At 34.0% G+C, this 25,514-nt stretch overlaps 1 long non-coding RNA gene across 1 annotated transcript in view; it reads right to left on the bottom strand.

Annotated features, from left to right (window-relative positions):
* Positions 1-929: 929 nt before the first annotated feature.
* LOC309611962 overlaps positions 930-25,514 on the bottom strand; it is a 41,820-nt gene continuing 17,235 nt past the window's right edge. The window contains exon 2 of the long non-coding RNA XR_014234861.1: positions 930-23,592. This is a non-coding gene — a long non-coding RNA (uncharacterized lncRNA). The remainder of the gene's footprint in view (positions 23,593-25,514) is intronic.

Below are 25,514 nucleotides of genomic sequence, written 5' to 3'. Positions count from 1 at the left end.
CTCTTAATTTCCCCTCTGTAACAAGTGAGAGATCTGTCGTGTAGGGTCATCCAAAGCATGTGACAAGACCAAAGCAATTTAGCAGACTGACAGTGTTAGAAACCTACTAAACACTTGATAATGGAATACATTCCTCCTGTCTGCCACCCCAATGTTCCCTTTTGTGAAAGAATATTATAATGAACCCTTGTCTGATTCCTCCATTTGGGATGAAGACTGTCCTGGTGGGACCAGGATGTGGTACTGTTATTTATTGATAGAAAGGCTTCTGAGAAATAAAAGAACTAGGGATCCTTTAGAGAGTCCTCACAGAGGCTTAAGATTACCTTACAACTTTTACCTACATTTGTAATACAAATTGTATCCCAAAGCCAACACTTACTGTTGGGGTTCAAGTCAAGCATCTGTTTAACTGATGTAATAGTTTTTATATCTCTTATAAAATTACCTTCATAGACTGATCCAATATCTTCACTTGATATTAGCCATTGCTGAAAAAAAGTCTATAGACTGAGCCATTCCAATGATTATGTCAACCTAACTTAGTCTTTGTCATTTAAATGCCACTCATTGCTCTCTATCTTGAATCTTTCTGTCCTCCTTGAAATCAAGGACACTATGTTGATTATCCACTGCAGAGAACAGTCATTGAAATGCTGTTAAGAGTTGTAGAGCTCTATAATGTGTTTCTCAGGAAATTGCTAAGAATGTCTTCTGTATCCTTTTGTGTAACACTGCTGGGTAGCTGTAACAAATTATTTACAGCATCCTGTTTTGCAAATTTTGGCCTTTTATCTCTTAATTTGTAACATAATTACTGGTATTTTAAATTTCTTGTGTTGTGAGCAACCACTAAAATATTTCTTTGGAATCTGATATTTGTATAAGGAGTAACGAAATTACTCTAGCCCAATGTTAGAGTGGTTGAATTTTGTTTTGTTTTGTTTTGGCTTGGTTTTTTTTTAATGCTATTTAGTTCAATTGCTTGTATCTCCAAAAGCCTTGCCTTCAATGTGAACTTTATTCCAGATATGGCCAAGTAATTTTCTTATGAGCAAAACCCAAAATCCAGTTCAGGTTAATTTAAGCAAACTAAAAACAAAAACTATATTTATATATTCTTAGGATATATGTATTACCATAAGTAACTTAAATAGAAAAAAAAAAAATATTTGAAATCTGGGGATTGTAGGCACAAAGGGAAGCCAAGCAAAGCCAAAATCCTATCACTGGATGAGCTGCTTAGGTTTGTTCACTGTCCAAGCTACTAATGCCCGTTTACTGCAGTGCCACTGGGACCTCCTGCTTGTTACATTGGCTGCAAATGGTTAGCATGGTCATTGTGGTCAATGTGGAATTTTGGGACTGGGATGGTCCTACCATATCATATTTTCCTAATGTGGGACAAGAGGTCACACATCTCTACTTCCACATTGACCAGTCATTGTACACAATACCCCTCTGGGGAAGAGAAGAAATCTTTGCGAAGGTGGCATTCTTCAGCCAACAAAAAACTCAGGCAATATATGTGTGTGTGGGGGGGGTGAGCAGTGAGAGTCAGCTGTTTCACATGTCACCTGCCAACATTTTCAGAAGCTGGAGGAAAACTGCTTCAGTCCTCAAAAAGAAGGAGGGCCTGAATTTTTCCACTAAGCCATAAATCCAGACCATATAGGAGATGACTGGTAAATCCAACTACATTAAAATTAAGGCTTTAGATATTAGAGGAAGTAAAAAAAGAAATTTACAAACTGAGAATACTTAGCAATGCATAAACATGATAAAGATATATGTCCATACAATTTTTAAATGCTTAAAAACAAGGCAAAAGGTTTGAATGTGTGCTTTACAGAAAGACACATGAAATGACAATAAATGTATTAAAATGAATTAACCTTTATTAGCATGTAAAGAAATACAAATAATAGAAAGAAAAGAAAAGAAAGAAAGAAAGAAAGAAAGAAAGAAAGAAAGAAAGAAAGAAAGAAAGAAAAAGAAAGAAAGAAAGAATGGGAGAAAGAGAGAAAGAAAGACAAGGATACTATTTGTACTCACTGGACTGACAAATATTAAAAAGTTTGGCAATGAATGTCAAGCACTGGTCTACACTATGTATACACTATGACTGCTGGAACTGTAGATTGCTCCATAACAGTTTGGAAAATAATTTGACATTATTTAATAAAGCAAAATTTGTGCATTTTCCATGACTCAGGAATGTCACTTTTACTAATATACACTCTTTGGAAACTTTTGTATATGTGTATCCAAAGAGGAGATATGAGTGGAGAGAATATGGCATAATGGACTTCGAGGATTAAACCCTAGATTTGTAATTACTGTTATTTAGTATGACATTCACATGTATTATAAATATTATTTTTAGCAATTCAACTTTTAATAAAATTATTTTTCAGAGAAGTGAATGGACATCTGTTTCTATGTTAGTCTAGATGATTTAATAGATTAATTCTATCAAACTTAAGAGACAGATAATTTGTGTGGCATATAAATTACTATAAAAGAGAGACAGAGGGAAATAGCTCTTTTAATTTTTCCTTCCCTCTTACATAAAAATTTCAGTATGTAGACTGTGGAAGTGAATAGTATGATTTTGATTCACTAGGTCATCCAGAGGCTCAGGTTCCTTTTTTCTTACTCTTTCATCCCCTAAGTTTTGTTGAACCTATGGTCAATAATGAGTAGTCACATCCACCATATTCAAGTTTCAAACTAGGAGAATTAAAAATAAAATCATGGAGAGTTAGCTGCTTCCTTTAAGTTACATTACTTGCAAGTTCTGCATACCTCTTCTCTTAATCTAACATTGTCTAAAACCTAGTCACATGACCTTATTACTTACATAGAAAGCTGAGAAATGCAGTCTGCAGCCATGTGCCATGTCCTCAAGTAAAATGCTAAACAGAATAATGAGAAAAATGAATATTAGGTGAAAAATAGAAGTGTGTGTCACTCAATAGGTGTAAGCATCCAAAACAAAGAATTAACATATTGAGTTTAGGTGAGTAGAAGAGGAAAATATCATGATCAATTAAGGTTTCTTCTAGAAATGAAAGGATCATTTAACATTAGGAATTATAATCATTACCTTACACAGGTAAAGGAGAAAAAAATAAACAAATAGTGTTTAGATAGATAACACAAGTTTGGTAATTGTAGATACCCATTTATGATAAAAAACCTACCTAACAATAAAAAATAAACATCTAATGGAAGAAATTACCTTATATACCAGAGCGGTTATAGGTGAACATTGATGCCTGAAGGCACAGTATCCCAGGCACTGCCCCCTTTTTTTTCTCAGAATCTTAAATGCATATTTTCCTCCCAATTTTAGGGCCTTCAAATATAACATATGGAGCTTTTCATGATCAGCTTCCATAGAGCATTTCTAGTTATAATCAATGTCCAGCCATATTAATCAAACCTCTGTTCCTTCAACATATCACACAAGTTCATAATTTGTGTCTTTGCAAATGTTATTCACTTTGCTTGAAATAAATTAGATCCCTCATTAGTGTGCTCAAACTATGTTTCATGATCTACACTAAAATTCTCTCAAATCTTTCAGCTCAAGAAAACAATTAGCTTCTAAGTACCCAATCATACTCTGTACCTCATATACCGTTCTTTTCTTGGAGATAGACTTTTTCTGATGGACTATGCTATATTGGATCACCCATGTTAAATCCACAGGACCTGACACACAGTGTAAATAACAGTAGGCACCCTTTCTCGTACATAAACTATCCCTGTTTTAAGATTCCTAAAATTTTTATGACTCTATATTAGATAAAGGAGTTATTTATGTCCAGAAAAGCCAGGAAGGTCATTGCATTGCTTTTTCACCAACTACACCATTACATTTTGCCTTCAATATTTACAAGTAAGACATTCCTCATTTTGGCATACTTCTGGAGCAATAGCTTGCTGCAGGGAATGAGGTCATCCTATAAAGCTCAACTTAATTTGGCAATTAATTCCTGGAAAGTTTCATTACCATAACATTTAGGAAGGAAGACTTAAGGATATATTCAAAAGTCCATAACGGTTTGGGTCAACATGTATACAGTGCTTAGATGTGATTGTACATATTTTTGTTTATTCATCCCCACCACACACCCCCCATTCCCACACTTTGCTCTTATTATATCATTGTACTTTTACTTCTTCTTTTATACATCTATCTTGTTTTTACACTTTTTGAATAAGAGGCTGAGGGTGACTTGGCACCTAATTACAACCTACAGTGCATGTTATATTAATATTAAAGGCCCTTTACATACACCGTGATTCATAGCTCCAATCAGCTTGTTGACATTTTTGGAAGTTGATCCACCACGACAAGTGTGTGTTCATGCATGTGGGTGTATATATTTATGAGTTATGTACTTGTGTGATGAATCATAAGTATGGGAGAGTGATCTATGTTTATCATCTAAGTTAGAAATATGGAGAATTGGAAATAGAAGAACACTAATTTTAAAAGTTAACCAAGATGGAGGAACAAAAAGAGACAAGAGTGAAAAAAGAGTAGTACTTCCCTCCTCACATTTGTAATTTTTCTGTTATAAGGACTCCAGTTAGATGAAAAGATTGACTTTACATTACAAACTGAAGAAAGCTAGTATTGTCCCCTAAGTGCTTCATCTAAAACAATGATGATCTTCCTCTTTTCCAAATTAAAAAAAAAAAAAAATTACACAACAACATTGAATCTATTCTCTGCAAATTGGTGGGGTCATAGTGAAATTTGTAGATCTAGCTAAAGAATAGAATCTGGAAACTGTGTGGGGTTGACACACGTACAAAGTGAAGAATGAGTTTACTTTTCTTCTGACTTATAGACTGTTTGCAGAATTCAAGGCTATGTTCACACTTAGTATCTACTTGAATAACTGCTCCTGTGTTATCTGGGTCCCAGATATAATTAATGATGAACTTTGAGATGTATCAGGTTTGTACGTGGGGAGGAAGTATATATGTAGTATGATCTTTATAGGCATGGTTGTTAGGTTAGGATGTTGAATAGGTACAAAGTTGGAAATAAATATGATGAATTTCAATGTGCATTTACCCATTGGTGATAGAGTACCATAATGCATTGATCAGTATGCACCATCCTATGAATTAGTTGCAGATTTTACTGATTTAACTACTCTCTTGCCAAGACCTTTCAGGGCATAATTGATTAAAATGTTGCATAATTTCCTAGATGCCTGATTTACTCATAATTTTAGATTGCTCTACAACTCAAGAAACAAACTTCACAGATACAATTTAATTGTGTGTTTTTCCCAATTCACTGTATTTGATTGAGGTGCATGCTTCACTGATTGAACTGAATACTTCATAGACTAAAATTTTATAGTTTTTATCAATGGAAAAATATATTTCCTTATCTTGATTTTTCTAGAAGAGAAGTCAGAGTATGCAAAAATTCTCTTTGGAAGACAGCTTTGTTGTTACTCTGATTATCATTTTCATTGTATTATTTTTGCTATTTTTTTAAAGAGTCTTCCAGGCTCATAAACATACTTAGCAGTGTAGTTTCTAAACAACAAAAACTGGAACAGAATTCACAACAGCCTGCTGGCTTTAGTCCTCCTATTTGAGCTTCAGGTAGGGGTGAATATTGGGTGTTAGAGTTAAAGTGCTTGTCCTTTTTGAGTGTTGCTTCTTTTCACTACACATGAGAAAGACTGTTTCTGAAGCATATATTTTCTTAAGTGAAATTTTTTTAAAATTTTAAAAAGGAGTAAAAAAGCAAAATTGTAGTCATTTTCTTTAAATAAACACCAACATTCTTACATTACACTCTTGTTTCTTTATATTAAGATTTTTGGAACATCATAGCAGAGCTTCAGATTGGTAGAAAGAGACCAGATATATTTAGCAAGACTAATTTATACAGCAAAGCATACAGAAACTTAGCTGAAGCTCTTTGGCAAAATGGAGAAAGAGAAGTAAAACTAACATTTTATGAACTTTCTCTGCTTTTGACAGATTATAGATGTACAGAGGGGTCTCAAAATAATGACAAGTATTTCCTTACATATACCCTGTGCCCAGGATCCCCTATTGTTCACATCTCAGATCACCTGCAACTCAAGAAGGAAAGCCACAATGGATAAAAGGTATAAGAACGGGCAGTTCAAGGAGGAAGAAACCAAAAGAACAATAATCAAATAAATAAATGCTCAACCCTTCTACTAATCAGTAAAGAGTGTAATGGAACAGTAAATTATCATTTCCTGATGAACAAGTTTACAAGAAAATCAATGTCTAAAGTTTAGAAAATATATATTTTGGAAATAGTAAAATTGGTAATTATAAGGCAAAATAAAATTTCCAAGCAAGGAAGACAAGGCATGTAACCTACAACCCATCAATTGTACTTTTACGTGTCTACCCTAGAGAATCTCTTAAACTTTCAAAAAGAGACATATAAGAATGTTACTATATCTCTGTTTGTAGGAACTAAATACATGGGAATCTTAAATGTCCCTCACGGGTGAATAAATGAATTATATTTTAGTTTATTCTAACAACAGAATAATAAATAGTAAACAAAATGAGCTCTATCTATTTGTATCCCTGGATAAATATCAAAACATAAGAACAAGTTTAAAAAGTTATTTGCCAAAGTATGAAACACTATGAGAAAGAACAATTATACAAATGTTAAAACATACAACTAAATTCTATATTTATTTATTTATATAAAGTGAAAATACAAAACTTACATTGGAATGACTCATTCTTACATTATGTTAAGTGTTGCCTTTTGGAGATAAGGTAGGGAAAATATGAGGTGGAGTGGAGTCTTAGCATTATCTTTTTTTTTTTTAAATCAGTGATTTGATGCAAATTTTAACACTCCTTTTTTTTTTCCAGTGGTAAGTACTTAGATATAAGCTTTATTTGCCTCTTATCAACTGTGTGTTCAAAGTAAGAAATACAAATTAAAAACAAATAATGCTCAAAAACCCAAACAAAAAATTCCACCTGTTAACCTTGCAAGCTACCTCAGATGTTTCCCTATCTTTTACCACCTCTGAACAGACAAGGTTCTTAGTAAAGTTTAGTTACCTTACTTCTGTCTTTCAGTATTTCTCCACCAAAGAATGTGCTCTTTGACTCACTGTGGCGTGATTCTCTCCCAACACTACACAAATATCTTCAAAGTAACTCACTGTGAGCTACTTTTGTTAAATCTAAAGGACATGAGTGATCTCTTAATAGTATTTGGTCCAGGTTAATACTTTCCAAATCCTTACATTTTTGGCTACATTTTATCAATCTCTACTTGACAACTAAGTTAATATTCCAGAGATTTTCCCCTGTGCCTTGCTCCTCTCCACTCCCTCTGTATACAATCTCATTCATTCTGAAATCTTTAAAAGATATAACCAAATGCAGACATTTCTCAAACTTTCATAACAAGACCAGACCTCTTCTAAACATGTATTCAACTACCTTATCGACAGCTCTCTATGTATGTTTCACATTCTTTTCAAACTTAGAAAGTAGAAAATTAATTTTTATTCTTTCATCGCAAAAATCTCACTTCTCTAGTGTTACCCTTGTACAGTAAACGTTACTCCTTACACTTGGGAACAATAATAGAAATCTTGACATATCATGTTCCTTCATCCTCCTAGATCAAAATTCATATCCAAAGTACATCCTGCATCCTGCCTCTCTCTTCATCTACCTGAACCATTTAATGCAGGGCCATGTGATCTTTAATTTAAAATTCTGCTAGCCAATTGGGCTTGTGATTCCTGCTTTGGGTCTCCCCAATTTATTCCCTACATAGAAGACAGGATAATCTTTTATGGACTATAGTTCATCATGTCACACAGCTTCAAACTTTGCAATCATATTCCACTGCATTTTGGATCATAGCTAAATTAATGGCCAAAAATGATTGGTTGAAGGTGATCCCTTCTTACTATCAATATGCATTTCAAACTCATTTTCCATTTCCTCAGTGTTCTTCAGCTACCTCAATCCTCTCTCAGTTCCTGGGGCAAACAATGTTCCGTCCTTCACAGAGGCTTGCTCGTGTAGTCGCTTTTACTGGAATACTTGCCTTCATCCCTGGGGCAAACTAAACTTTACTTATATATCACATTGCAATTCTACTGACATTGTCCACTGAAAGATTAGTTGGTCTTATTTTGTTCTATAATCATAACACCCTGTTCTTTCATTTTTAACACTTATTACAGTTTATAACCATTTTTTATTTTCAGTGTATAATAATGTTTATTATTATTTTAGTGCCACAGGATCACACGTGTCATTAATGTTATAAAAACAGAACTGTAAGCAGAATTTACAGTTCTTCTGAATGAGATGAGGGTAGCATGAAACACTTTTTTCACCCTGCAGAGAACTTCTGGCTATGTCATAGGTAAAAGCTATCAAATATATATTGTATAACTATATTTTGACTTGTAAGTTTAGTTCATGAACTTTTCATATGTTGTTAATCTATTTATTTGCAACATTTCAAAAGATATTCTGGCCTCAACTCTTGGGTCTTCCATTACCTGTCTGTGTGATCTTGGACAAATTGTTTAACCTTGGGATCTTTTCTTAGAGAAACTAATAATTAATCATATATCATCAGGTTGAAAATTAAATAAAGAAATACATGTAAAGATTATAAACCGACATCCACCCTTAGTCAACATTCAGTGACTGAGGAATCCATGTCTGTTCATCCACTATATATAGAGCAGTGCCTCCCAATGAAACTGCACATAACAAAAAATAAAAGATAAGTGATGAAGATAAATGAGAATACTTGCTAATTTATGTTACACAAATAATTGTCAAGTTGCAGTTAAATTTAGAGTAAGATTCTATTTAAAATCGGTTTATGTTAGAACTGTCTAAAGTAGTTATGAGAGTAAGCACATTGCACAGTTAAAACTCATGTTGGCACGTTATTTAAATTAAATTACTTTTAAAACGTTTTTTCTATTTATTATGTTCAATTTCAAAACCAAAAATGTGTGAAAGAGCTCGGGCAGCCTTATAGAGTTATAATGTGTTCAATTTCAAGGTTATTAAAGAGTCATAGCAACTTAACCTCTGACAATGCCAGGTCTTGTTCTCCTATAATAATTTTTCTCCAAATTAATAAGATGTAGAATTTTTAACAGTGTGACATCCTCATGGATGTTTGCATTTGTGAACATCATGATGATGCCAGTTCACATTGCAGGTTGATGTAAAAGAACATGCACAGAGAGCCTGTTCTAAGAAACACTTCTATAGCAAGAAAATCCAGTGCCGTAGAAGGTGTAAAAAGATAAACTGAGGCACGTTAAAACTGCCAAGAGTTTATTTGAGCATACACCAATTTGAATCAGGCAATGCTAAATCAATAGTTATTAGGAGTACACCAGGACAGGAGCCAGAAAAGACGCTTTTACAGAGAAGATACAGAAACAAAGCAAGGAAATTGCGTGTGTGTGTGTGTGTGTGTGTGTGTGTGTTCAAGTTTAGGTTCCGTAATTTTTTTTCCAGCTCTGTTGAGATATAATTGACATATAAAATTGTGTAAGTTTGAGGTGTATAATGTTTTGATTTGATTCACATGTATTGCAAAATGATTACCACCGTAGCATTATCTAACATCACAGCCACATTATTACTATTTATATTTTGTGGTGAGAACATTTAAGATCTACTCTCTGAGCAGCTTTCAAGTATATAATTGACTATAACTTAAGTGGGTGCCTGATTTGGGAAAGCCTAGTTGCCTCTTTGTGATTGGTTGTTCTTAAATTTCTTTGTCTCTGACTGAAATACATTGACTATGGCTTAGGTTTTGGGCTACAAAGGCATTAGAGTCACCCTAGTCTAATGGTCCCCTTGTTTAACTACTTAAAAAAAAAACTATTATGCTACTCTAGAGATGGTTGCTGAAGTGATGAATTTTAAAGAAACACAAATTTTAAACAGGTTAAGAAATGTTGTGTGTGTGTGTGTGTGTGTGTGTGTGTGTGTGTGTGTGTGTGCTTGCAAAGAAATAGAGACAATTTTGGAGGAACTTGATTTTCTTGTCCAGTTTGTTTGTGTACTTTCTTGTTTGCTCAAGTTGTTCTGGTGTCCTCAAAGTGATTCAATTTCAATTAGGTTAAATTTTTATTGAGAACCTATGATTTGTCATTCATATTAACATTGACTAGGATAAGAATAATGAAGATCCCTGACTTAAGCATAACTTAAGCTCATTTACCCATTTTTATAAGTTAAATTTTCTCTCCGATTTCAAATTGAGATATTATTTCTGTCCTATAAATTTCTCTGCACTTAACAACAACAGCAACAAAACTCCTCTAGGTACACAAGGTATTTTAATATTCAGTAACAATTCCCTTTATACACAAAGGTAATATAAATATCCAATTCACAGATGACAAAAAATAAGATATTATAGGAAAATTAACATCTGCTTTTAATTATAATTAAAATCAAATTTAGGTCCTTTTTAAAACCTCTCAGACTAAAATCTCCACTATGACAAAAAAGCTAGTGGCAACATACTCTTTCAATTATTCACTCTCTGTTATCTAAATACATCATAAGTATGGCACTAGCAATCTTTACAATGTTTATCAACATATTTTCCTTTTGATTATATGTTTTTGCTATTCATGGTGTCCATTTAAGTCACATACTTTGGTAAAATTTTAACCCTTCTTTTTTTTTTTTAAACTTCAAAGTTGTCTTTATTGGTGGGTGATTTTTACTGCTATGTTTAACTTCTTTTTGGAATTCTTGCTTATGTTGGATGATCACATCAGCTATAACTCCATGGTAAGAACATTTACTGGAGGACATTGAAAACATATTTTTTTCCATCTGTCTTACGCATTTGGAGTTATTCTATGTACTGTGTAATAGGCTCCTACAGTGATGTTTGAGATTTTCAAAAAATTCAGATAGCCATTAAATATTCATTAAAGAAGACTTATCTGTATTGTAAATACCATATGAAATATAAGAAATTATCAAATACTAAAAGTGGAAAAACATACATGCATGGAGTGTCAAGTTCTCTTCAGTCATCAAGATGGCTGTGCTGTGTGAATGTAAAGTATTTGTTTTGACTTGAAGCTAAAAGCACAGGCCTTAAAAATCTTCAAATCTATGAATCATTGACAAATTAACATGGTATAGATTTCAGGAATCAATTTGGAGAAAATCCAGCAATCTACAAATTTAATCTCTATAAATTTAGTATATACTGAATTGGTTTGCTGGTGATTTTAATCATCACATGCTGATTTAGCATTATGTAAATAGTTCGTAAAGATGGTGAAAGCATCAGAAATCTAGTTTTTTAGATAATTTGGAAATAATCATTCAGATCCATAAGGCTACTTTTAAATTACAGGTTAATATTTATCTACTACAAAAGGAAATTTTTAGAAAAATAAGTAAACCTTAGTTTAACTACATGACTTCCCTTTTCTTTCTTTTTTTTTTTTTAAAGACTATTTTTCGAGGGGATGATTTTTTTTTTTTTTATAGCTACTTTATTATTTATTTATTTATTTATTTATTTTTGGCTGTGTTTGGGTCTTCGGTTCGTGCGAGGGCTTTCTCTAGTTGCGGCAAGCGGGGGCCACTCTTCATCGCGGTGCAGGGACCGCTCTTCATTGCGGTGCGTGGGCCTTTTCACTATCGCGGCCCCTCCCGTTGCGGGGCACAGGCTCCAGACACGCAGGCTCAGTAGTTGTGACTCACGGGTCCAGCTGCTCCGTGGCATGTGGGATCTTCCCAGACCAGGGCTCGAACCCGTGTCCCCTGCATTAGCAGGCAGATTCTCAACCACTGCGCCACCAGGGAAGCCCATGACTTTCCTTTTCAAACCATTCAACCATCATTTTAACTACTTCCGTCAGGCAGTAACAATCCCCAGGCAATTATAACTCTGTTGAGATAGAATAACAGGTATAGATTTACCCTACTTCCTGAAATAAGTAAAACAAAGCAAAAGTTGTTAAACAATAGCTCTTAAATACATCAAGCAATGAAGGTCACTTATCCCTAAGAGCTGGAAAACAAACAAGGTGAGCCTGTGTTTGACCCAGCTTGAGAAAGTTTAGAGGCTAGGAAATAGGGTACTCAGGTGGAGACTGATGCACTGCCTGAACTGAAGAGATACCTGAAAGTCCAGAAGATCTGGGTAGTTAGAATTCACAGAACAGAGTTCTAGACAGAAGAGAGCTCCACTAAGAGAGAATTTCAGAGATCCATAGATGGTGCTCTTTGCATATTTAGCTGAAATTACTCAATTCTAGGAAAATAACTGCCAGACATTATTAGAGATAATTGTGCACAGTACTCATACAGATCTAAGAATAGTACTTCTTCTCACCATATATGTGAAATGTTATGATTCACAGGGACTTGTGTACAAAGCAAGGACTAGTTGTACCTCAATGGTGGGGAATAATAGCCTTAGGCTGACCCTGACTCTGGATCTAACATATCTTAAAAGCCAAATTCTCCCAAATCAAACTTTTATGAAGTAACTTCATATCATATCTGAATAAGTTCCAAGAATAAGAATATAAGATTATCACCAGGAAGATAAGTATTTATAGCCAACAGAACTGCATTACATAAAATGATAAAGGAAGACTTTAAGACAAAAGAAAAATTACAACAGATATAAAGTATTGACTTACACAAATGAATGAAGAGTACTGGAAGTGGTAGTTATATAAGTAAATACCTAAGGCTTTTATTATTATTGAAATATCACTAAAAGATAATTGATTGCCTAACATAATTAATGACAATGCGGTATAGAGTTTATAACATATGTAAAAGTAAAATGTATGACAAATTAGCACAAAACATGAGAGAGGAGAAATGAGAGTATATTATTTTAATGCTCTTATACTGTATGAGACGTGGTATGATATCACATAAAGGTTGAATCTTAAAAAAGTTACAAGTGTATACTATGAACCCCAAATCATTCACTAAAGTAACAAAACAAAGAGTTATAACAAATAAGAGAGTTGAAATAGAATCCTAAAAAATATATTATTCTAAAAAAAAAACAATAAAGAGGAGAAGAGAGCAAAGTACAGATGGGAAAACTTCACAGCAAATGGATGATTATGATAAACCTAACAATATCAATAATAGCAATTAATGTAAATGTTCCTAATACCATGAAAAAAAAACAGAGATTGTGAGACTAAATAAAAAAGCATAATCTCATTCTATGCTTCCCTCATGAAAACGTACTTTAAGTAAACAGACACCAAGCTAAAACAAATTTTAAAAAGTTAGACTGGCTGCATTAATATCAAAGTAACTTTCAAAGCAAGGTAGATTACTGGAGATAAAGAAGTTTATTTTATAATGATAAAATATTAATCCAGGAGAATATACCAATCTTAAATGTTTATGCACCAAAGAGTCTAAGTACAAGAGGCAAAATGTCAGAACTACAAGGAGAAATAGAAAAATCCACAGTTGTAGTTAGATTATATTATATTACACTTCTCTCTCAATAATTGATAGAATAAGAAGATAAAAAATCAGAATATAAATGACCTGAACAACACTATCAACCAACATGACCTCTTTGCTGTTTATCCTATACCTTATCTAACAACCAGAAAATGTACATTAAAAAAAAAAAAAAAAAAAAAAAAACACTTGGTAGATTACCCCAAATAGACCATATTCTTGACCAACAAACATTTCTCAGTATGGATCCACATTATATAAATTATGCTTTCTGGCAGAAAAGGAGTTAAAATAGAAATCAAATAAGAATTCCTGGAAAATCCTCAAATATTTGGAAACCAAATAACACACTTTAAATAACTCATCAATGATTCTTTTTAAAAAAGATAGAAATTAGAAGTTATTTTCAACTGAATAAAATAAAAAAACATGATGTATCAAAATTTGTGAGATGCCAATAAAGCAGTATGTAGGTGGTATTTATAACACTGAACACTAATATTAAAAAAGAACAAAGATCTCAAATCAATGGCTCAGCATCCACTTAAGAAACTTGAAAAGAAAAACAAATGAAACACTGCATAAATAGAAGAAAGACAATAACAAGATCACAGAAAATCATTATGGAAATACAAACAAAATAATAAAGCAAAAGAGCCAAAAATTACACCACAAGTTTGTTCTTGAGAAGAACAACATACAAAAGTGAATTGACTTCTACAATTAACAATAAAAAATGGAATTAAAAATAATATTTAAAATAGCATCAAAATATGAAATAGAGATAAATCTGACAAAAGATATTGAAGACCTGTAGAGTGAAAACTATGAAACACTGATGAAAGAAATTAAAGAATATCTAACAAAATGGATAGGAGTATAGGATTCATGAGTCAGAAGATTCAATATTGTCAAGATGTCTCTTCTCTCCAAAGTTTTCTGTCAGTTCCATGCAATCCTAATCAAAATTTTGGCAGGTGTTTGGTTTTTGCTTTTGTTTTAATTGAAATTAACAAGATCTAATATCTATATGGACATACAAAAGATATAGACTAACAAAAACAACTTTGAAAATGTAGAATGAAGTTGGAAGACTAACAGTATGTAATTACACAAATTATCATAAAGCAACAATAAATGAGAAAATGTGGCACTGATATCAAGTTTGATAAAATAGATGAATGGAACATAACAAAGATTCCAGAAAAAGACTCCCATGTATGGACATTTGATTTTGAAAAAGCTACTTCTGTTTCTCATTCCTCTTAAATAGACAAAAGGAAGGGATTTTGGAATATTTTACTTCTACCAGCTCTGTTGTGACTTTTTAACTTTGTTTCTTCTAGACTAATTGTATTCTATTGTAAGGATGCAATGAATGCATTAATTACCCTTTTAAAATGTTGAATCAGACATACTCATAAAAATTGAAAAACAAAAAAACTGTTGTAATATTCAATGATTATAACATAATAAACTTCTTGTAACCTGAACCCAGAAGTAGAATCTGTTAATACCAGAGAAACCCTTACATGCTCAATTCAAATTATATCCCTGCATAACTCCTAAAAGAGAACCATTAACTCTGGGCTCTCAATTCTGTTCCATTGGTCTACATGTCTATTTTTATGTCAGTAACATAAGTTTTAATTAGTATACCTTTGTAGTGTAGTTTGAAATCAGGAAGTGTGATACTTCCTGATATTCTTTTTCCTCATATTGTTGTGGCTACTGGGGGTCTTTTGTGGTTTTATACAAATTTTAGGATTTTTTTCGATTTCTGTGGAAAATGTAATTGGAATTTTGATAGGACTTTCACTGAATATGTAGATGGCTTTGGGTAGTGTGGACATTTTAACACTATTAATTCTGATTCATGAACATGAGATATCTTTCCATTTGTTTGTGTCTTCTACAATTTATTTCAACAAAGACTTGTAGTTTTCATTGTACAGATCTATCATTTCCTTGGTTAAATTTTTTCCTTGGTATTTTATTGTTTCGATGCTATCGTGAATGGAATAGTTTTCTTATTTCTTTTTCAGATGTATCATTGTTTGTGCATAGAAATGCAACTGACTTCTGTATGTTGATTTCATATCCTGCCACTTTTCTGAATTTGTTTATTAGTTCCAACAGCTTTTTAGTTGAGTCTGGAATTTTTGATGTATAAAATCATATCATCTGCAAATGAAAACAATTTTACTTCTTTCTTTCTGATTTTGATGCTTTTATTTTTTTGTCTTGCCTAATTGCTCTGGGTAGGACTTCCAGTACTATGTTGAATGAGAGTGGGCATTTCATCTTGTTCCTGATCTTTGAGGAAAAGCTTTCAATTTTTCACCCATTGAGTGTAATGTTAGTTGTTGGTTTGTATTATATGACCTTTATTATGTTGAGTTTATTCTTTATATACCCAAACTGCTGAGGGTATTTATCATGAAAGAACGTTGATTTTTGTCAAATTTTTTTCTGCATCTATTGAGATGTAATAATAATATAACTTCTTTATCTTTCCTTCTGTTAATGTAGTGTACATAATTGAGTTGCTTATGTTGAACCATCCTTGCATCCTGGGGATAAATTCTACTTGCTCATGGTGTATAATACTTTTAATGTGCTTCTGAATTCACCTTGCTATTATTTTTTTGAGAACTTTTGCCTCTATATTCACTGGGGAACTTGGTCTATCATTTTCTTATCTGGCTTTGCTACTAGGGTAATGCTGACCTCATAGAATAAGTTTGCAATTGTTCCTGCCCCTTCAACTTTTCCAAATGGTTTGAGAAGGATTGGCATTAATTCGTCTTAAATGTTTAGTAGACTTCACCAGCAAAGCCATGTGATCCTGGGAGGTTTTTTGGGAAGTTTTTGATTACTGATTCAATCTCCTTACTTGTTATTGGTTAGATTTGTTATTTCTTCATAATTAGGGTTAGGGTTAGCAACTTTGTAGGTTGTAAGTTTCTATTTTTGTTAGGTTATCTAATTTGTATGGCGTATAATTGTTCTCTGCAGTCTTTTTTGATTCTATGTGTTTCTGTAGTATCATTTATAATATCTTCATCCATTTCTGATTTTATTTGAGTCTTCTGTCATTTTTCTTAATTACTATAACTGAAATTTGTCAATTTTATTTACCTTTTTGAAAAAAAACAACTCTCAGTTTTGTTGATCTTTCCTATTGTTTTTATAGTCTCTATTTAATTTATTTGTGCACTGATCTTTATTATTTCCTTCCTTCTGCTAACTTTAGACTTTATTTTCTTTTGTCTAGTTTTTTGAGGTGCAAATTAAGTTGTTTATTTGAGATCTTTAAAATTTTTGTTACATGTATTTATTGCCATAAATTTCTCCCTCAGAACTGCTTTTGCTGGTTTTGGTATGTTGTGCTTTCATTTTCACTAGTTTCAGAATATTTTTTAATTTTCCTTTTGATTTCTTCTTTGACCCATTTGTTATTCAGAACTGTGTTGCTTAGTTTCCACATATTTGTATATTCCCCAGCCTTCCTCTTGTTGTTGATTTCTAGTTCCATATCATTATGGTGAAAAAAGATATTTGGCATAATTTAAATCTTAAATTTTCTAAGACTTGTTTTTTTTTCTTATCTTATCATATGATATATTCTGAAGAATGCTCCCTGTGTACCTGACAAGAATGTAGATTCTGCTGCTGCATATATAGTCAATTAATTTTTCACAAGAGAACCAAGAACACCCAATATGGAAAGAATAGTCTCTTCAGCAAATGGTGTTGGGAAAACAAGGTAAACACATACAGAAAAATGAAATTAAACCCCTATCTTACACCATTCACAAAAACTAACTCAAAATGGATCAAAGATACCATAAAACTCCTAGAAGAAAACACAGGGAAGAAACTTCTTGACATTGCTCTTGGCAATGACTTTTTGCACATGACACCAAAAACATAAAGAACAAGAGTCAAAATCAACAAGTAGGACTATGTCAAAATGATAAGCCTTTGTACAACAAAATAAATAATCAACAAGATAAAAAGGCAACCTGTGGAATGGGAAAAAAATATTTCCAAACCATACATTGGATAAGGGGATTAATATGCAAAATATATAAAGATCTCATACAACTCAGTAACAACAACCACAAACAGCCTGATTTAAAAATGGGCATATGAACTAAATAAACATTTTTTCCAAAGAAGACATCCAAATGGCCAATAGGTACATGAAGAGATGCCCAACATCATTAATCATCAGGAAACTGCAAATCAAAACCACAATAAGTGATCACCTCACACCTGTTAGAATGGTTATCATCAATAAGATGAAAGATAACAAATGTTGGTGAGGATGGCGGAAAAAAAGAAATTTGTATACTGTTTGTGGGAAGGTAAATTGGTTCAGCCACTATGGATAACAGTATTGAGTTTCCTTAAAAATTTCAAGTAGAGCTACTACATGATTCAGCAATTCCACTTTGAGGCATATACCCAAAGGAAATTAAAACAGGATATCAAAGAGATATAAGCACTACCATGTTTATTGCAGCATTATTCACAACAGTCAACATATGGAAACAACCTAGGTGCCTATCAACAGATGAGTGGATAATGAAGATGTGATATATATCTGTAATAAAATATTATTCATCTATGAGAAGAAAGGAAATCTTGCCAGGTTCAACAACATGTGTGGAACTTGAGCATATTAGCCTGAGATAAGTCAGACAGAAAAAGGCAAATACTGTGTGATATCACTTATTTGTGGGTTCTAAAAAAGCCAAACTTATAAAAACATAGAGTAAAATGGGGATTACTAGGGCCTGGGGATTGGGGGATAGGAGAGATGTTGTATAAGGATACAAACTTACAACTTATAAATAAATAAGTCCTAAAGATTTAATGTACAATATAGTGATTATAGGCAACAATAATGTATTATAAATATCATACTTACTGAGAGACTAGATCTTAATTATTCCCACCACAGAAAAGACACGATAATTATCTGATGTGATAAAGGTGCTAGTTAACACTACAATGACAATCATATTGCAATATATAAATGTATCAGATCAACAGTGCTGTACACCTTAAATTTACACAATGTTATATGTCAAATATATTTGAATTAAAAATTATTTTAAAAAGGTAACCATTAACCTGATTATTATGATAAAACTCATTTGCTTTCCTTTAGAGTTTTACCAGATAAACATAAATCTCTAAATACCACTGTTTATCTTTGCTGAATTATTGAAACATACAATAATGGAATTAAACAGTATGTATTATTTTTGTTTCTGGTTTCTTTGGCTCAAAATTCTGTTTGTGAGTTTCATCCATGTTTTGTAGGTTTAGTAGGTAAATTTCAATTACTGCATAATAATATATTAACATGAATAAACCACAAGTAAGTATCCATTATAGTGTTGATGGACATTTAGGTTGTTTCTTGTTTTTTAAATATTAAACTATTGCTAAAATGAACATGTATGTGCATGTCTTTTGATAAAACATGCATGCATGCATTCTGTTGAATTTTACCTGGGATTAGAATTAGTAAATCATAGCATATGAAAATCTTTTATTTGAATAGCTAATGCCAACCACTTCGCTAATTTATTTTATAAATTAGTAATCCCATCAGCAATGTATAAGAATTCCAATTGCAACATGTCCTGTCTACACTTGGTATTATCCTTGTTTTTGTCACTTGATGATTGTTAACTCTTCTAGATTTTCATTTGAATATTGTCTCAAATGATGTACCTATTTAAGTCATTATCTATTACATTTTATGACATAATAATCTATCTGAAGTTTACTGTTTTAAAACAACAATATTTTGCTTACAGTCTGTGAATGAATAATTAGGTCTGATCTCAGCTAGACTCACTCATGCAATTTAACAGTGTAGCTTTGTTTCTGGTGTTGACTAGCTTAAGTTGGATGATGGGGATGACTAAACCACATATTCCTTATCATCTAGCAGTCTAGCCTGAGCTTATTAAACTAGTCAGCTCAGCAGGACCAAGAGCCAGAGTAGAAGCATGAAAGACTTCTTGAAACCTAACCTTATATGAGGTACAACATTGCTTCAGCCATACTTCATTGGCAAAGCAACATTCAAGGTTATCCCAGATTCAAGAACAAGAAGACATCTATTCTTCATGATGGAAATAATTGAAAATCCACCTTGCAAAGTCATGGGCACATAAAGATTTAAACTTTGTGACCATTTTGTTTTCAATCTATTACAAAGTGTGTTGTATATTCAAGATACAGAACTTTAGCCATTTTACTTGTGGAAAATATCTTCTTCCACGCAGTGGATTCCTGTTCCCTTTTGGGGGAATAGTATTTTAATAAGCAAAAGTTCTTAATATTAATGTGATTCAATTTATCAGTTCACCTCTTTGTAATTAGTGTTTAAATATTCCATGTAGTAAGACCTTTCCAACTTTGGAATTATATGTGTTCCCCTGTATTATCTTTTAAATGCTATCCAGAATAGCTGCTTAAACTCGGATATGCAATCTATTTGAAACTGTTTTTTGTGTTGGGAGGGGGTCAATACTTTCCCCACATTTATAGGCATTATCTCAATGCAATGTTAAAAAGACCAACAATTCTCTTTACTCTGTTGTGATATCTTGATACGAGATTAATAAATTAATGAAGTTACTGGCCATACAGGCATTGGTCAGTCTGTTTCTTGTTTTTTATTTAGTCTATTTGTGTGCCTTTGCACCAAACACACTGTTGTAATTCAGACACCATTTTAACATGTCTTGTTATCACTTATAGTGAGGATGCCCATTTTAACTTTCTTCTTAATAGTGTCTTGGCTATTCTGGGCCATTTACCTTCACATATAAAGTTAAGAATCATTATATAAGTTTCTAAAAGAAAGTCTTTTGGAAGATAGATTGAGATGTTATTAATTATACAAATCAATTATTCCCAATTGATATGTTGCCATAGCAAGTCTTCCAGTTGAAGAATAATCCATTGTCTACGTAAAACTATAGCAGTCCATTGGATTCTCTTTATTAAGTTGTGCACATGGGTTGTTAGATTTCATCCATTTTTTTTATACAAATTTAAGTTGTATCATTTGAAAATTTTATATTTTGTGTGTTGCAAATATGGAGAAATTTAAATAATCTTTACATCATTTCTGTACATCATTGCAACCTTGCTAAATTCACTTATTTATTCTGATTGTTAAACTTTAAAAAAGTTTCTGTGTATCAGTCATATCATGTGGGAATAATACTGTTTTGTTTCTTCCTTTCCACTTCTATACCATTTATTCTTTTTCTTGTCTTAACAGACTGGCTACATAGGGGTAGTAGATAAGCTGTGTAATGTAATTATTAGTCCCAAATGAAAGCATTTATCATATCATTAAGTATAATATTTTCTTTAGAGTTTGTAAGAGTCCTATCATTTTATCTAACTTCCCTTCTTTTCCTAATTCACTAAGCGTTTTGTCATTATTTTTAAATTTTAGATCAATCTTCAATATCCAGAATAAATCCAAATTGGTCATATTTAGTCTTATATATAAAGAGATGGATAGCTTTTGATAACATTTAAAAATAATTTTTATTAATGTTCATGATTAAGATTAGATTGTAATTTCCTTTTTCTTATTATTCTTGTTATGACTGAATATCACACTGGCCTCACAAAATATGCTGGAGATGTCCATTTTTTGTAACCTCTGGAAATGTTCCATTTAGATTAGTGGTTAGCTCTGTCTGTGTAGGGTAAAATTCACTATCAAAGCCTGAGATATTATTTAGGTGAGAAATTTTAATGTCTTTTTAACTCTAGAACTATTCAGAGTTTCTGTTCTTTATTGTAATTATTTAAAAGTTGTATTTTTCTAGGATATAGCCATTTCATTTACATTTTTGTATATTGACAAATTATTTTAATGATATGCTTTTTCATCTCTTTACTCTATGTATGTTCTGGGTATATATCCTTTAATTTGCTTCATTAACTATTTGTGCTTTTTTCTTTATTTTTATTTTATTTTATTTATTTTTTTATACAGCAGGTTCTTGTTAGTCATCAATTTTTTACACATCAGTATATGCATTTCAATCCCAATCACCCAATTCATCACACCACCACCACCATCCCCCTACCACTTTCCCCCCTTGGTGTCGATACATTTGTTCTTTACATCTCTGACAATTTCTGCCCTGCAAACCAGTTAATCTGTACCATTTTTCTACGTTCCATATATATGCGTTAATATATGATATTTGCTTTTCTCTTTCTGACTTACTTCACTCTGTATGACAGTCTCTAGATCCATCCACGTCTCAACAAATGACCCAATTTTGTTCCTTTTTATGGCTGAGTAATATGCCATTGTATATATGTACTACATCTTCTTTATCTAGTCATCTGTCGATGAGCATTTAGTTTGCTTCCATGACCTGGCTATTGTAAATAGTGCTGCAATGAACATTGGGGTACATGTGTTTTTTGAATTATGGTTTTCTCTGGGTATATGCCCAGTACTGAGATTGCTGGATCATATGGTAATTCTATTTTTAGATTTTCAAAGAACCTCCATACTATTCTCCAAAGTGGCTGTATCAATCTACATTCCCACCAACAGTGCAAGAGGGTTCCCTTTTCTCCACACCCTCTCCAGCATTTGTTGTTAGTAGATTTTCTGATGATGCCCATTCTAACTGGTGTGAGGTGACACCTCATTGTAGTTTTGATTTGCATTTCTCTAATAATTAGTCATGTTGAGCAGCTTTTCATGTGCTTCTCGACCAGCTGTATGTCTTCTTTGGAGAAAAGTCTACTTAGGTCTTCTGCCCATTTTTGGATTGGTTGTTTGTGTTTTTAATATTGAGCTGCATGAGCTGTTTATATATTTTGGAGATTAATCCTTTGTCTTTTGATTCATTTGCAAATATATTCTCCAATTCTGAAGTTTCTCCTTTCATCTTGTTTATGGTTTCCTTTGCTGTGCAAAAGCTTTGAAGTTTCATTAGGTCCTATTTGTTTATTTTTGTTTTTATTTCCATTACTCTAGGAGGTGGATCAAAAAAGATCTTCCTGTGATTTATATCAGAGTGTTCTTCCTATGTTTTCCTCTAAGAGTTTTATAGTGTCCAGTCTTATATTTAGGTCTCTAATCCATTTTGAGTTTATTTTTGTGTATGGTGTTAGGGAGTGTTCTAATTTCACTCTTTTACATGTACCTGTCCAGTTTTCCCAGCACCACTTATTGAAAAGACTGTCTTTTCTCCATTGTATATCCTTGCCTCTTTCGTCATAGATTAGTTGACCATAGGGGTGTGGGTTTACCTCTAGGCTTTCTATCTTGTTCCATTGATCTATATTTCTGTTTTTGTGCCAGTACCACACTGTCTTGATGACTGTAGCTTTAGAGTGTAGTCTGAAGTCAGGGAGTCTGATTCCTCCAGCTCCGTTCTTTTCCCTCAAGACTGCTTTGGTGGAGTCGGAGAAGATGGTGGAACAGTAAGACGTGGATATCACCTTCCTCCCTACAGATACATCAGAAATACATCTACACGTGGAAATGATCCTATAGAACACCCACTGAATGCTGGCAGAAAACCTCAGACCTAGCAAAAGGCAAGAAACTCCCCACATACCTGGGCAGGGCAAAAGAAAAAAGAAAAAACAGAGACAAAAGAATAAGGACGGGACCTGCACCAGTGGGAGGGAGCTGTGAAGGAGGAAAGGTTTCCACACACTACGAAGCCTCTTTGCAGGCAGAGACTCAGTGGGGTGGAGGGTCAAGCTTCAGAGCCGTGGAGAAGAGCACAGTAACAAGGGTGTGGAGGGCAAAGTGGAGAGATTCCTGGACAGAGGATCGGTGCCGACCAGCACTCACCATCCCCAGAGGCTTGTCTGCTAACCCACTGGGGTGGGCAGGGGCTGGGGGCTGAGGCTCGGGCTTTGGTCCTATTGCAGGGAGAGGACTGGGGTTGGCAATGTGAACACAGCCTGAAGGGGTTAGTGTACCACGGCTAGCTGGCAGGGAGTCCAGGAAAAAGTCTGGACCTGCCTGAGAGGCAAGAGACTTTTTCTTCCCTATTTATTTCCTGGTGTGCTAGGAGAGGGGATTAAGAGTGCTGCTTAAAGGAGCTCCAGAGATGGGCACGAGCCACGGCTATCAGCGCGGACCCCAGAGACGGGCATGAGACGCTAAGGCTGCTGCTGCCGCCACCAAGAAGCTTGTGTGCAAGCACAGGTCACTATCCACACCTCCCCTCCTGGGAGCCTGTGCAGCCCACCACTGCCAGGGTCCCCTGATCCAGGGATAACTTCCGCAGGAGAACACATGGCACGCCTCAGGATGCTGCAATATCACGCTGGCCTCTGCCACAGCAGGCTCGCCCCACATCCGTACCCTGCCCTCCCCCAGCCTGAGTGAACCAGAGCCCCCAAAACAGCTGCTCCTTTAACCTCGTCCTGTCTGAGCGAAAAACAGATGCCCTCAGGCGACTTACATGCAGAGGTGGGGCTAATCCAAAGCTGAACCCCGGGAGCTGTGTGAACAAAGAAGAGAAAGGGATATCCCTCCCAGCAGCCTCAGGAGCAGTGGATTAAATCTCCACAATCAACTTGATGTACCCTACAACTGTGGAATACCTGAATAGACAACGAATCATTCCAAATTGAGGAGGTGGACTTTGGGAACAAGATATATTATTTTTTCCCTTTTTCCTTTTTTTGTGAATGTGTATGTGTATGCTTCTGTGTGAGATTTTGTCTGTATAGCTTTGCTTTCACCATTTGTCCTAGGGTTCTGTCTGTTCTTTTTTTTTTTAATTTTTTTCTTAATAATTATTTTTTATTTGAATAACTTTATTTTATTTTATCTTACTTTATTTTATTTTATTTTATCTCCTTTCTTTCTTTCTTTATAGTTTTTCTCCCTTTTATTCTGAGCCGTGTGGATGAAAGGCTCTTGGTGCTCCAGCCAGGAGTCAGTGCTGTGCCTCTGAGGGGGGAGAGCCAACTTCAGGACACTGGTCCACAAGAGACCTCCCAGCTTCATGTAATATCAAATGGAGAAAATCTCCGAGAGATCTCCATCTCAACACCAAGGCCCAGCTTCACTCAACAACCAGCAAGCTACAGTGCTGGACACCTTATGACAAACAACTAGCAAGACAGGAACACAATCCCACCCATTAGCAGAGAGGCTGCCTAAAATCACAATGAGGCCACAGACACCCCTAAACACACCACCAGACGTGGACCTGCTCACCAGAAAGACAAGATCCAGCCTCATCCACCAGAACACAGGCACTAGTCCCCTCCACCAGGAACCCTACACAACTCACTGAACCAACCTTAATCACTGGGGACAGACACCAAAAACAATGGAAACTACGAACCTGCAGCCTGTGAAAAGGAGACCCAAAACACAGTAAGTTAAGCAAACTGAGAAGACAGAGATACACACAGCATATGAAGGAGCAAGGTAAAAACGCACCAGACCTAACAAATGAAGAGGAAATAGGCAGTCTACATGAAAAAGAATTCAGAATAATGATAGTAAAGATGATCCAAAAATCTTGGCAATAGAATGGAGAAAAAACAAGAAACATTTAACAAGGACCTAGAAGAACTAAAGAGCAAAGAGTGATGGACAACACAATAAATGAAATTAAAAATTCTCTAGAAGGGATCAATAGCAGAATAACTGAGGCAGAAGAACGGATAAGTGACCTGGAAGACAAAATAGTGGAAATAACTACTGCAGAGCAGAATAAAGAAAAAAGATTGAAAAGAATTGAGGACAGTCTCAGAGACATCTGGGACAACATTAAACACACCAACATTCGAATTATAGGGGTCCCAGAAGAAGAGGAGAGGAAGAGAGGGACTGAGAAAATATTTGAAGAGATTATAGTTGAAAACTTCCCTAATATGGGAAAGGAAATAGTTAATCAAGTCCTGGAAGCACA

Source organism: Balaenoptera borealis (genome assembly GCF_965194805.1).
Source record: "Balaenoptera borealis genome assembly, chromosome: 15".
In the NCBI taxonomy this organism is placed as follows: Eukaryota; Metazoa; Chordata; class Mammalia; order Artiodactyla; family Balaenopteridae; genus Balaenoptera; species Balaenoptera borealis.
The sequence above is the reverse complement of the archived record's forward strand: the minus strand, read 5'-3'. Positions and strand labels throughout refer to the sequence as shown.